This window comes from Puma concolor, chromosome B2, assembly GCF_028749965.1.
Source record: "Puma concolor isolate L17-30 chromosome B2, mPumCon1.1.hap2, whole genome shotgun sequence".
NCBI lineage: Eukaryota > Metazoa > Chordata > Mammalia > Carnivora > Felidae > Puma > Puma concolor.
Genome location: NC_141671.1, coordinates 82989059 through 83003509, shown reverse-complemented (window position 1 = coordinate 83003509; position 14451 = coordinate 82989059). Strand labels below are relative to the sequence as shown.

Below are 14451 nucleotides of genomic sequence, written 5' to 3'. Positions count from 1 at the left end.
ACAGAGTAGAAAGAACTTAATACAACTTGTCCTTAATCTGAAGTCAATACTTTTAAATTTGCCATATGTAAAGAGGTTGGCTTTGGCCTCATGAAGCAAGAAACCAGAGTTTAAGGATTAAAGGCAAAAATCTTTTCTTTTCTCACATGAATCTTTCCAAAGATATAAAAATAACAACATACGATATCTGCAAAGCACTTTAGAGTCCACTAAATGTCTTCATGTACATTATCACATTTAGTGACAGGCAGGTGTTAGTTATCCCCATTTTTCAGATGAAAAAAAACAAGGTCATGGAACAAGTGACAGAGCCAGAACAAGAACTGACTCATTCACACCCTAAGTCCAGCACTCTTTCCATGGTAGCAATGCTGCTTCATATAATCAATCAAATGGGTGACCTCCCTCTAAACAACCAACTAGGAGACAAATTTTACAACAGAGCCCTAATATGGTAATGATTTTTAAATCAATAAGAAAAAGATTGGCAATCTGATAGAACAATAGACAATGAATTCGTCTGGCGGGTTCACAGAAAAAGAAATACAAATAGCCAACAAGCTTAAGATGCTCAGTTTGACTCAGTTTTAGAATGCAAATTAAAACATCAGTAGTCTATCATTTTTCACTAACCAAATGGGCAAAAAAATATTTTAAAAGCTGATAATGCACATACTGGTGACAGTGTGGGAATAATAGAAACTTTTCTGTTGAATGAAAGAAGAAATTAATGCACTGGGAGTGAAAGTGCACTTTGGTACAAATTTTTGAAGGTCAATTTGGCAATAACTATTTAAATTTGAACATATTTGCCCTTTGACCTAGTAATTCCACTTTAAAGACTATGGCCTCAAGGCTTATCTAAGTGTGCAAAAATATTTGTCCAGGATGTTTTTTGTTGAATTACTACATTAGCAAGTCAATGGATACATTCTAAATATCTGTCCTTAAGGGATTATTAAATAAAGCACAGTACATCCATGCAATAGAGCACTGTGTGGCTATTAAAAAAGTGAGGTGTGTCAATTTTTAGCCATGGACACACATCCATGGTGTATTAAGTGAATAAAGGGGATTGCAAAATGATATATAACACGATTCCACTTGTAAAAAAAAACACATATATATGTAGTCATTTATATGTATAACTATTCATGTTGTGAATATACATATCCATACACCTGTTTAATAAAACAAAATGTTTGGAAGGACAGAATACATACCAAATCATCAACAATGACTATTTCTGGAAAATGGAATTCCATAATATAAACGATTGGGAATAACAGAGGACTTCTACATTTCGGGCTTCTTGTATAATATACCATACTCAGGAAGAGTTCTGAAATATTTTGTAATGTCTAGAACATTACAAAAACTAGTATATAATGGGGTTTCCTTTTGTACTAAAAATTTATCAGTCCCATTACTTTTCATTTACTAAGTAACTACTTTTTGTCAGGCATTATACTAAGCACTACACACATCTTATTTAAAATAACTTGCACACTAAAACACGGATGAGTTAAGTATTAACATCCTTCATTACAATAAAAGTGTGGCCCAAACTTCTGATATTATAATCCATTGACTGCATGGGGGGATACACATACTTGGCCAACCGAAATTCTTTCTGACCTGTATCTAATGATGGTAAGAGAAATCAAAATAGCAAAAATTCAGATTTTTAAGGGACCTCAAGAGAGATAAAGTTATCAAGTTCACAATCAATGGATGAAGAGACTTGTGTGTTAATATTTCCATTTCTTTGACATTGAGGCCAAAAGTTGATCCTATGTTTCTAATGTCTTACACGCATCAGATGTTTTAGATTATATGTCACCATTTTCAAAAGGGTCTATGCAGTTGATGAGGTTCTCTGCAAAAAGGAAAGTTCCCTACAGAATTAACTTATTTTTCCATCAATCACCATCTAGAAAACATGCAAGGGACTTTGGATCCTGGAACACAATCAGGGCAAAAATTGTATGTATCAATTTTTGATAAAAACTATTATAGATGAGATAATGTTGGGAGAAGGAGCACAGAGAGAGAGAGAGAGAGAGAGAGAGAGAGAGAGGAAGAACATTTGAAATCATGTGTCTCAACCATTCATTTGTCTTTAAGGAAGAAAATGGGAGGAGTTGGTATCAAGTGAAAGCTCCCTTCAAATACTTAGTAGAGGCTGCCATTTGAAAGGAGAGTTAAATTTTCTTTGTGCCATTCCAAAGTAAACAACTAGAACCAATGGAAGCTAGAGAAAGATAGATTTCAGTTCAATACATGGGTAACTTTGTAATAAAATTGTCCACATGGAATGGACTGCCTCAGGAAGAGGTGAATTCGTCACCTTTTAAAGTTTAAGCACAATTAGAATGAACACTTGGTAGAATGCTATGGTAGACCTTTATGAATTGAATATTTCCTCAAATTAGATGACCTTTATGTTCCTTTGAATGGTTTTTTGCTCACTCATATTCTCTTATATACCATATTTTCTATTCAAAGATAGTAAAACATGTGGGAATCTGTGCATATATCAATCTAAAAATCAAAAGTAGAAAAACAAAGCAGAGAAATAAAAGCCAATGTTTACTGACTGCTTATTTTGTGCCAGGTACTATTTGAAGTCCTTATGTATTAACTCATTTAATGAGTAATTAACTCATGAGTATTAATTCATGAAATGAGGTAGTTCCTAATATGATCTTTATTATACAGATGAAGAAACTGATGTACAGACAGGTTAAGAAACTTGACCGAGGTCACACAGCTACTAAATGGAGGAATCAGGATTCAAGTTTAATCTGTCTGGCTCCAAAGTCCATTTTCTTAACTCTATGCTAGTGACTAAGAGTGATGTTTACTGACTTAAAAACAGCTGAATATTTCATCAGTCAGAAATCTCCATAAAATATACATTCTTTGAAAAACTTTATCATAAGGATGAGTCAGATAAACCTTAAATTATCCAAATAGACACAAAATTCAAATTCAGTTTTATTTTCCAAGTCCCTAAGAACATTTACACAGGCCCACATAAAGAGAATGACTATCACTTCCAAAGTTAGAAGTGTAGTGTCTCCCATGTTTGGTTTAGGGGTGAAATGACAAGAACATGGGCCTGAATGCAGTCTCTCAGTCCTGTCACCAGCACACTGTGAGACAGCGGGTGAGCCACCTGGCCACTCTTTGAATAAGAGCATGGGCCCCCAAAATTCCATTTAACCTGAAAAGACTCCATAAAGCATTTAACTGAGAATTGTTTGAGTAATATATATTTATGGCTTTTGTTTTTTTTTTACCCCGGACCTTCATATTTATTGGGATACTACCTTTCTTAGAGCTGGTAAGAAATATATAGGTCCCCTTCCTCATGATTCATCCTTTCTTCATGATCCATCAAGGTTTATTTTGGAGATCTTAGCTAGAAGTTTCATTTCCCCTATGAAAAAGAGAGATTAATTCACAGAGGTGATTATATTAACAAGGAATAACATGCTATGTAGCCAGTGAAAACACTTTTAAGGTCCAAGAGGAGCAAGACACAAAAGTAATCAACTATATAATCCCATAAATAACTTTAAAATTGCACTACATTACCAAAATTTTATTCATCCCATCAAGCAGACATTATTACCTGCTAGTGTTTCTGTCTTTCTAACATCCCACTTCCTACTTTTCTGGTACACACATTTTGTGTGTGTGTGTGCGTGTGTGTGTGTAACTAACACATTAACAATTCACCATATCAGATCGCACTAAACCAAACAAAACTAAAATTGAAAAAGCAAAAACAAAATGTATTTAATTTCTTATATATACTTTATTGTTCATATTTATGTATAATAGGCCTTGTTACAGATTATTTGAAACAGTTCTCAAGATTACTTCCACTAAAATAGGAATAAGTAAAAAAATCAGGGTGTGGGAAATTATAAATTATGATAGAATATCAAAACCAAAAGAAAGATTAGACTTGCATATATATTCTATGCTATTATTAAAATTGAGCTAAAATTTTGTCTCCAAGCATCTGGGTAGCTTCTAAAAAATGGAGAAAGAAAATCAGATACGTGACTCTCTCTCTCTCTTTCTCTCTTTTTTTTCTTTTTTGTCATGTAAAAAGGAGAATTTAAAGAAGTTCAAAGATTTTTTTTTCCAAAGGCCTTAAAACAAGGGACATTAGGGGATATAAAAGGCAATCTATTTAGTATCACCCCTATCGTATATGCCTAATAGGTTTTAGTTTTTAAAATTTTATTTTGTATAGCATTCCTCAGTGTAAACCAAGACAGAATGTCAAACCGTAACTTAGTGAAAATTATTTTGCAGATGTCGAGGATGGGGAAGGGAGTAGAGGATTAAATTCAGACAGATCTGGCTGCTCACTCTTATGACTACACCTATCTTTTTGAATGGATTCAGCAAGCCTTAATGGCTACTCATGGCAAGACAATCCATCATGACAGCAACCTGACACAAATCCTTATAACCTAAGCAATGCACAGAAGCCTCTGAGAAAAGTTAGTCCTATGGTCTTCACAACGTGAAGATGATGACCTGGGAATCTCACCCTGTGTCCCAGACTAATTGTGAAACCTTCCCTGAAGGCAGAGCTAACTCAGCCTTATGTAATTTCACCCCTAATGACTATCTTCTTCATTTCTATGTCATTTCTCTCATTATAATATCGTTAATAGGAACAGGTGTCTTCACGGCTGTATAAGACAGTCTCAGGCAGCCTTTGATTTATTTGGCTGACTCCGATTTATCTTACTATTGTGATCTCCAAAATATGGACATTTCTCTTTGGCATCTTGTCTTACTGAATGGCCTGTGTTTTTTAAAATCACTGTCTTGTATTTATTTTTATGTACCAAACCTTATATTTCTCTGCTCCAGTTCAGTAGATTTTTTTATCACAAATATGATTCCACATTTTCCAACCTTTTACATATCTTTCTTAATACTTTCTCTTTCACTTTTGTATTTCTACCACAGTCTTCTCTACTGATATTCCCCACTTGAGACAAAAAAATAGAAGTTTTTTCAAAGTTTACTCTATTTTACTTTAGTTTGTGAGTGTTAATTTTATTATTATCTAAGCTTAAATGTAAGATTTTTATAATTTGTATTAATGTATACCATTGGTATATCCCCACCCCACCCACTCAGGTTCTCTGGGAGGCATGGAATGCCCCCAACCCTACAAAGAACTTCAGCATTTAATATGTTTGCATCCAGATCACCCCTTTAAGTTCACCTTGGTGATCAGTGCAGTAAAGAACTACCCAAGTAAGTACTTTCCAGGGCAGAGAGGGCCTCTTGGCATGGGTCTGTCAAGCAGTATTCCCAGAGGCCCTTAAGAACTCCTCAAGCCCCATCTGCTCATTGATCAGTTGTAAAATACATTTACGTGATTGCTCATATGTTAGTTAATGTTTCTTAAGTGAGAAGATCTTTTATTTGTTGGAACATCAAATACAATATTTATTTTTAAAACCTGTTATTAAATCTTCAGTGAAATTTACAATTAACAGCATCTTAGATCCCAGGAAATATGACAGTAGACCTTATACCATTCCTTTAGAAACAGTGAGTTAATAGGACCAGTCATTTATTGAAGCCTTTCCTGGTGCATGACAATTAAACCATACCAACTACTTTATGATGTATGGTCATGCTTCCATATCTCCCAGAAGTCTAATAATTATAAATAACTTCAAAAAATAATAAAAAAGGGGTAGAATACAGCCTCACTTTGTGCCCTTGTGAATTGTTCTCTAGTCTATAGAAGACCATTCGTACCTACATGGATTCTTGACATAATGTTAAGACACCAGGTTTGTACAAGCATTGGTAACTGCAGATGCATATCATCATGACATTTAACTCTGTCCAGACAAGCAAGGACTTGCTCATAGTCCTGTGATTACTGTGAACTTTCTTATTAGGCAATAATAAATATAAGGGTGATAGGAGATTATCCTACAACCTGTTTGTTCCATATATATAGACCTGAAAAATTCAAAAAAAGAAATTCTCATTAAATTTGGATAGGAATGTCCAATAAAATATATACTTTAAGGGATGTAGAATGTTGCCTTTTAAAAGATTACAGAAATTTAAATCCAAACTACTCAAATAGAATCTTGCACATAGAATTTGACAAAGGAACCCTTGAATAGACTTTGAACAATTTTAATGATCAAAAAAAAATTTACCTTGTACATTTTTAAAGCTTATTTATTTATTTTGAGATAGAGAGCATAAGTGGGGGAGGAACAAAAACAGAGAGAGAGAGAGAGAGAGAGAGAGAGAGAGAATCCCAATCAGGCTCCACACTATCAGCACAGGCCCAAGGCAGGGCTTGAACTCACAAACCGTGAGATTATGACCTGAGCTGAAATCAAGAGTCAGATGCTTAACCAACTGAGCCACCCAGGTGCCGTTACCTTGTACTTTTTATTTTATCTTTATTTGTTTAATGTTTATTTATTTTTGAGAGCAGAGAGAGAGACAGAGACAGAATCAGAAACAGGCTGCAGGCTCAGAGCTATCAGCACAGACCCCAACATGGAATCATGAGCCCTGGGAATCACGACCTGAGCTGAAGCCAGACACTAAACCAATTGAGCCACCCAGGTGCCCCTACCTTGTGCTTTTTAAATGGAGCCTTTCAATGAATATTTTTATGGTGGACATAGTAGATGCACTTTGTTACATATTTAAATTATCAAAAAATGCAAAGATAAAACTGCTTTTAAAACATGTCATTCTAGTTAAGGATCATTATAATGCATAATGCATATGTGGCTAATTCAAACTAAATTTCTTTGAATGGAGAATGAGACAGCACAACTGAAGCAAAATTTGAGTTAGTTTATATCTTACAGTATATGTCTTAGGGAAGAAATCACCATCGCAAAACTAAATACAATAAACATTTTTCAAACATTTACCAAATATAAGACACTATGCTAAACATTTTACATAATTTAGGTCATAAAAATCCCTACCAATGCTCCCAAGCAGATATTTTATAATTTCCATTTTACTGTTATTATTCCCATTTTATAGGTGATGAAACTAAAGTTGAAAAAGGAGGTAGTTTGCTCAGCAAATAAGTGAAAAGGCAAAGTTTCAGGCCCATAGGATTTGGTCCCAGAGCCTCTGTCTTGACCACTACACTGTTGAGAACATTGGGCATTCTGCTGGGCAAGTTTTCTATGTAAATCCCCCAAGTTAGGTGTCTCCACAATTCCAGGGTGAATGGAAAACTCTTTCACCTTCAAGACTGGTCCTCTGATTTGCACACATACAGCTCTTTTACATTCTGAAAAGGGAGACTCGTATGTAATCCTGAAACTAAAACTTTTTTCTCCTACTGGATTTAATTCCAAAGATATAATAACTACTATGATTAAATATCTCAGTGGCTTCACATATTTCGATTTAGAATGTCATATGGCTACAGTCCTTAATTCTACTATAAGTGCCCTTCCCTTTCAGGTTAACTGCATGCCAATTAAATACTCTGCACAAAGGCAAGGTGACTCTGGAGGGAAACATGCAATTATGTAGTCTCCAAGTAGTAATTATCTAAAATTAATTGATGTTTTGTGGGAGTTTTGATCATAACAAACAATATTTACAATTGCAATTCAATTCCAAGATATCTTCTTACTCTGCTTAGCCATCTAGCTATCTGTTCAGTCATGTCTTCTCATGTTTGGGAAACATATAGGACTTATGGTACAGTTAAATGAATGTTTTATTAATTCCAAAGGGAGCTCTTTGAACAGGAAAGATATGCCATGGTGTGGAAGAAAGAACACTGTAGAACCCAAGGGTACTTAAGAAAAAACACTGGCCTTCCAAGTGTCCACTTGGGTTAACATTTCTGACTTTCATTGTAAAGTCTACTGTTGTTATTTGTATAACCTCATCAGGAAAATTAAAGATTCATTTCCCACACTTTTCTCCAATCCTCCATCCTCTGTCTGCCATCAAAAGATAAGAGATCTAAGATTCTGTCCCATTTGAACGAGTCAACTCAGCCATTTTTCAAGTCTCTCAGGATAGTGATTTGCTTGTGTTCCCTTTTTCCCACTAAAATAGAAACTTTTGAAAGTGCAGGCTGGGGCTTATTATCAAAGATCCTTTGTAGTTATTAGGCACAAGAAATTTGTGTCTCTGATGCCTATCACATATTTAATAAGAAGACATAATTACTGCAAATGGTCCCCTGCTTGAAACCAGTGACCATTCCTATTACATACTTCTTTTTGAAATAACCATTTGTGTTGAAAACACCACCCAAGGAGCACTTACAGAACACTCACTGGTGACAATGCACCAAGATAAGTGTGTGATCAAATGATACTTGTCTGGGTTTCTGACATTCTCTGCTTTAAGAAGGACAGAGAACATTAACACCAACAGACATGAAAATATATGATGGATAAGCTTATGTTAAATTCCACTCTGAGCTCCGCATTCCTAGGAAACGCTTATTGGGTTTTCATACCCTAGAAAGAAAGTGCATTCATTTAGCATGTTGAGATTGGGTTCAATCTAATTGAGAAAGTTTTCAGTGTTGATGTTTCACTATTGAAGAATCTCCCCCAGCTCTTCCTTCAAAGGGTTGCACCCATTCTGAATCAGAGAGAAAAGCTTTCACCATTATTCTTTGGAGGAAATAGTCTTTGGTTCATACTCCTCTCTCAATCACACCTGTCCTCACTTTCCACATCAGCTTTCTTCACAATCAGTGCATTACTGTTTATTCTCCCTATTCTCTGTCTCTACATCCTCTGACCCCCTTCTCCTACAGGTTTTGAATTTTTTTTTTCAACGTTTATTTATTTTTGGGACAGAGAGAGACAGAGCATGAACGGGGGAGGGGCAGAAAGAGAGGGAGACACAGAATCGGAAACAGGCTCCAGGCTCCGAGCCATCAGCCCATAGCCCGACGCGGGGCTCGAACTCACGGACCGCGAGATCGTGACCTGGCTGAAGTCGGACGCTTAACCGACTGCGCCACCCAGGCGAGTGAAGGAGACCACACTCCCACTCAGAACCCCAGAGCAGGGAAATTACAGAGCTGTCACAGCTCAGCAGTGGGACCACCAAGCACCTTGGAGTCTAAAGAATAAATGGAAATCCAGTACATATTTTAATGAGTCACTGCATTTGACCATGAAATAAATATCTCCCAATGAAAGAAATGGATATCTGTATATGTGAGTAAAGGGTCAGTCATTGCTTCCAGGGTGTCACTTTGGTGAAGGTTAAAGAAATTATACATTAGTGGCTACATTAAATCAATAGATATTTTTAAGCAGGCATTTATACTTCACAATTATTGGAAAGAATGAATGGATGGATAATGTAGAAAAATACCTATCAGCAATAATCTGTAATAAAATTGGTATTCGCAGTAGCCTACAAAACAATAAAAAATTTATTAGAATGCCAGAGATTCTTCATGCAGCCTACCATGCCTCAAACTTTGCTGTGGAACTGCTTATTCTTTAAAGTGAAGGGAGTTGGGGCACCTGGGTGGCTCAGCAGGTTAAGCCTCTGACTTCAGCTCTGATCATGATCTTACTGTTCCTGAGCTCAAGCCCCATGATAGGATCTGCACTGACAGTGTGGAGCCTGCTTAGGATTCTCTCACTCCATCTCCCCCTGTCCCTGCTCCCCCCACCCATAAATAAGTAAACTTTAAAGAAAATAAATAAAGTGAAGGGAGTTGCTGAAGTCTTTGACCTCAGAAATGAAACGTGACAAATAATTGATAATTTCACACATCCAGAAATGTAATAATTAAGTGATTATATATCCATGATTCTCTGGTAAGCATCCTTTCCAGCTGTTGACCTAGTAGTACTTTGAGGATCTGTAACTAATTCCAGAATGATTAGTGTGTGGTCCCTGCATCATAAGTATTCTCCAGTCCTTAAGTTTATAGGGAGAAAGGCTTAGCTGATCCAATATCACCATCCCAGCCTAATACAATCTCTCAAAACTCCCTTGTCTTTGCACAGCACAAATCACTGTTCCTCCCCAGATTGGGTTTGCTAAAACATCCTGAATTCAGACAAATCAGCAAATTCCCTAGAAAGATTTTTTCAAAGGTCTATATGGGGGCTACTAGGAATTTTCAATGAAAAGATACAGATTAAATAGATCAATCGATTGACTAACTGATTGATTAATGTGGTTCTTGCCCCTTCTTCAGGGAAAGAGATCTTGGCTTTAATCATCTAATCTGGTCTTAGAAATCACTTTCAAAAGAAGCCCAAGAAAATCATATTATGTTAAAAAAATTCTATTTTCTTCAAGCACAAATATCAATACTACCATCCCAAGCAAACACATTCAATTTTCCAAAATACTAGTAAAATTTTACCAGTGCTTTGGGTTCTCCTGACCCAACTCAAAGGGAAGATTTGCATAAAAACTAGTCCAAAGTTATAAGTAAAATATTATACATTTTTCTAATGTATTATTAATTAGAAAACTATTAAACATTTCCCATTATTTGATTTCTTTGAACAGTGGAACACACAACCCAGAATTTTGCTTTTCATATTTTTCTTCATAAATGATCTAATTAATATATGTCTCTGGGCAGTATAATTTCATAAACCAACCTCCAAAAAGAAACACCTGCTCTTTTTCCTGAGATCTCAAGAATGCAATCAACATCCACTTTATAAGAATGACGGTATTAATAAATGAAACTACAAAATTGCATCACCCACTGGGAGCAATACATTGCCCTGTGAAGTTATTCTACAAATGAAGAACCAAAGGGCAGTCAGCCTTCAGTGCCAGAGGAGAGTTCTGAGGAGAGCCACATGGAAGAGAAATTCGCAGCCCAAATGGTTATCAGAATTATCTGAAGGACAATGAAAATGTATAAAATCTGAGTACCTCTAGTAGACTCACTGACTCAGATTCTCAAGAGGTTAACCCAGGAATACATAGTTTATAATAGCTGCTCAGTGATCCTGAAGACCTACAGTTAGGGAACCCATTAATCCAGGACAGTGTTTCTCAAAGTGTGGTCCCCAAACAGCAGCATCGACATTAGAATTGTGATTCACTGGGCTTCACCCTAGACCTCCTGAACCCAAACACTGTGGGTAAGGCCCAGAAAGCCACCTGAGCTTTAGCAAGATGACTTAGCAATCACCTTCAGGTGATTAGGATGCAGCTGAAGTTTGAGAACCACTGACGTAGAGAATTTAAATTAAGCCACAACCTAAAAAAAGAACCAAAGTATTTCATCCTTATGTGGTCCTTTTGCAATCTGAAGACAACCTAAAACCAACTAATTTAACTTTCTAGGGATTCTGATAGCAATTATTTTTGGAGGGAGCAAACAGTGTAGGACTGTACTATATATGACTGTGGGAAAGAAAGGACACCTAAAGCTACATTGCCCGTGCTTAGATTTCATGCCCCAAAATAGGCAAATTCTGCATGTGACAGAGAATGTATTGAACATGAGTAATTGGGGAACTTCTGTTTCCTGACATTTGCAGAGACATTTTAAAGAGCTGATAACAATATGTCCTAGGTTAAAGAAATGAACTTAATTTGTTTTATGTATGTGAGTTTTTACCCACTAAACAGTAAAAAATATATATATATTTTTTATGATGCTTTGTGTATTCGTCCTTCCCACTTACTTCTGTTCCTGCAGGTATTATACATCTATCTTCCTAAATGGCACCCCAAATCTTCCTCTCTGACCCTTGTAACTTTGGATATTTCTCTAAGAATCTGAGACTCTAGAGCAGTATTTCTCAATTTATTTTCATTTTCACACCTCTTTTGAAAGAGATATTTTTAAACATGTTTTCCTATCTCATGATATACCACAGATATACTATATAGCTATTTCTGTACTGCATGTATATCTGTGGTTTATCTATAAAAGGAGTAGTACTTTTCTCACCCCTCCCAAGAACTAATTTGCATCACCTTGGGAATAATATCACCCTTGTTGAGCACACACCCTTTATAGTTATAAGTACAATTTGGTTGTGATATGCTAGATGTAAGAGATGTTATATTTATTTCTCAAAATCAAAAAATCAAGAAATCAAAACCATTGATGGTTATTACCTGGGGCACACCCACATTAGAACTGGTACACAATGCTGGAAAACTGCAGGGGGACCTTGGATTTCAGCCCATCATTGCTGACACCGAGATGCTCTTGGCCCTATCGCCTCCAAAGGATTTCAGGGAGCTGGAGCAGGAAGTGTCTCTTCCTTCCCACTGCCTGCCAAAATGCAAGCACAAAGCACTCACACTCCAGCTATTTCTACTGTTGAGTTGAGCTACTTTTCTGCTCCCTTAATCCTATGAGTCACCTCTCTATTAACCCAGCTCCTCCTTCACTGAACCCAGACTTTAAAAAACAAAAGCCGGGGCGCCTGGGTGGCGCAGTCGGTTAAGCGTCCGACTTCAGCCAGGTCACGATCTCGCAGTCCGTGAGTTCGAGCCCCGCGTCAGGCTCTGGGCTGATGGCTCAGAGCCTGGAGCCTGTTTCCGATTCTGTGTCTCCCTCTCTCTCTGCCCCTCCCCCGTTCATGCTCTGTCTCTCTCTGTCCCAAAAATAAATAAACGTTGAAAAAAAAATTTAAAAAAAATAAAAAACAAAAGCCTTTTAATTTGAAACCCTGAATCAAGGCAAACTGAGATCACACATGGCTGCCTTCTGGAGGTAGAAAGAAGAGCGATACATCCCAATCCTGTGGGGTAAAACTACAAGCCAGTTTATTTCTTAATTGCTTTATCCTACTATGTCTAAAGTCTAGATTTATCAGAGGCTGGGCTACAGTTGGTTGCAAGGTACAGTTTTAAATCCTGGAGAGACCTCTTTCCCAGTGGGCAACTTGTTGAAAAAAGTTCTTGTTTCAGACTTAACACCATTTTACATAAACAGCACAAGCTTAGCTTCAGAGAAATAAAGTTTCTAATCCTAGGATCAACAGTGAGTACCTGTGTGGTATACCAATACCTATATTCTATAATTTTCAGTGAGTGCCTTCATCTGTAAACTGAGAAGTATAACAACTATTACAAAGGGTTATGGTGGATATTAAAAGAGAATGCATGATAAATTCTACACAGTACCTGGTATAGGGTAGATGATCAATAAATGGCAGCCTTATCATTATTAGCACTAAGTCAACCAACTGAAATGAAAGTTTTCTCATTCATTGATTCCAAACACCCGATCGGGGAAGTATCAAGGAGTACTGGATAAATAACTTCACCATAAAGTTCTCCCCTCTTTATACAGAGCAGATGGTATTTCTTATAGCTCAAGCTCAAGCCATGATGGGCCAGGAAAAGATCTGACTTAGAAAAGAAAGTGGAGTAGAAACTGGAGTGCCACCCAGGCACAGTCAGTTGAGTGTCTGACTCTTGATGAGTGAGGTTCCATGCTCAGGTCATGATCCCAGGATCGTGGAATCCAACCCCCAGTCGGGCTCCATGCTGAGCATGGAACCTGCTTAAGATCTCCCCACCTCTCTCTCTCTCTCTCTCCCTCTCTCTCTCTCTCTCCCTCTGCCCCTCTCTTCCACTTGTGCTCCCTCTCTCTAAAATTTAAAAAAAAAAAAAAGGTAGAGTAATTCCTGAGTATACAGTGGCGGAAAGGTGAACATGAACTAGGCTGGGTGGGCTGGGAAGTAGGATTAGTCATCTTGGGACTCACATTCATTCCAATCAAACTTCATCTGAGTGCCTGGGTAGCTTCCATCTCCTTCACTGGAGTACAATGTCCTATCAGCTGGAGACACTTGTCCAGTGACATTCTTTTGATCAAGGGATATAATATTGCAAGTTTAGAATTGGCTAATAAGAAAGTTAACTGTGAACACAGTACAAATTGATATTCATCAACAGCTTTTTCTAGGAACATCCCAACTTTTGACTTGCTGTGTTGCTCTCTTATAACTGATTCAGTCAGCAGGGAATAATTAGCAGCCATGCCACACAGGAACAAAGTGTGCAGATTTGAGTTGATGTTGTGCTTAATGAGTCTATTTTAAAAGTTAGAAATCACCCAGCTTCCTGTCAACCTCCACTTATCACTTTCTCATGTAGAGTGTGACAAAAATCAGAACCCATGCAAATGGGGTAATTCAGTCCTGAAATTTGCCATTTGCCTACATGCCCAGGGTCAAGGTTTATACCAAACTAGGAAAGAAAGCAGCTTTTCTTTTTTTATTATATCTACAATGACTACTATGAGGTTAGTGGGAAATAAAGACCAAGAAAAACTATCAGCTGGTCACTTTGATATATTTGAACAGGTCAATAAATGTATGACTATCATCCTGACCACCACATGACTTAGTTCTTACATACAGCAAGAAAAAATTTTAAAAAGAAACTGTCCTACAAATGTTCTAC

General features: G+C 36.9%; 1 long non-coding RNA gene across 1 annotated transcript in view; it reads right to left on the bottom strand.

Moving 5' to 3' along the window:
• LOC147581085 (uncharacterized) overlaps positions 1 to 14451 on the bottom strand; it is a 591397-nt gene that overhangs the window by 378193 nt on the left and 198753 nt on the right. Inside the window, exon 2 of the long non-coding RNA XR_015250834.1 lies at positions 3336 to 3445. This is a non-coding gene — a long non-coding RNA (uncharacterized LOC147581085). The remainder of the gene's footprint in view (positions 1 to 3335; positions 3446 to 14451) is intronic.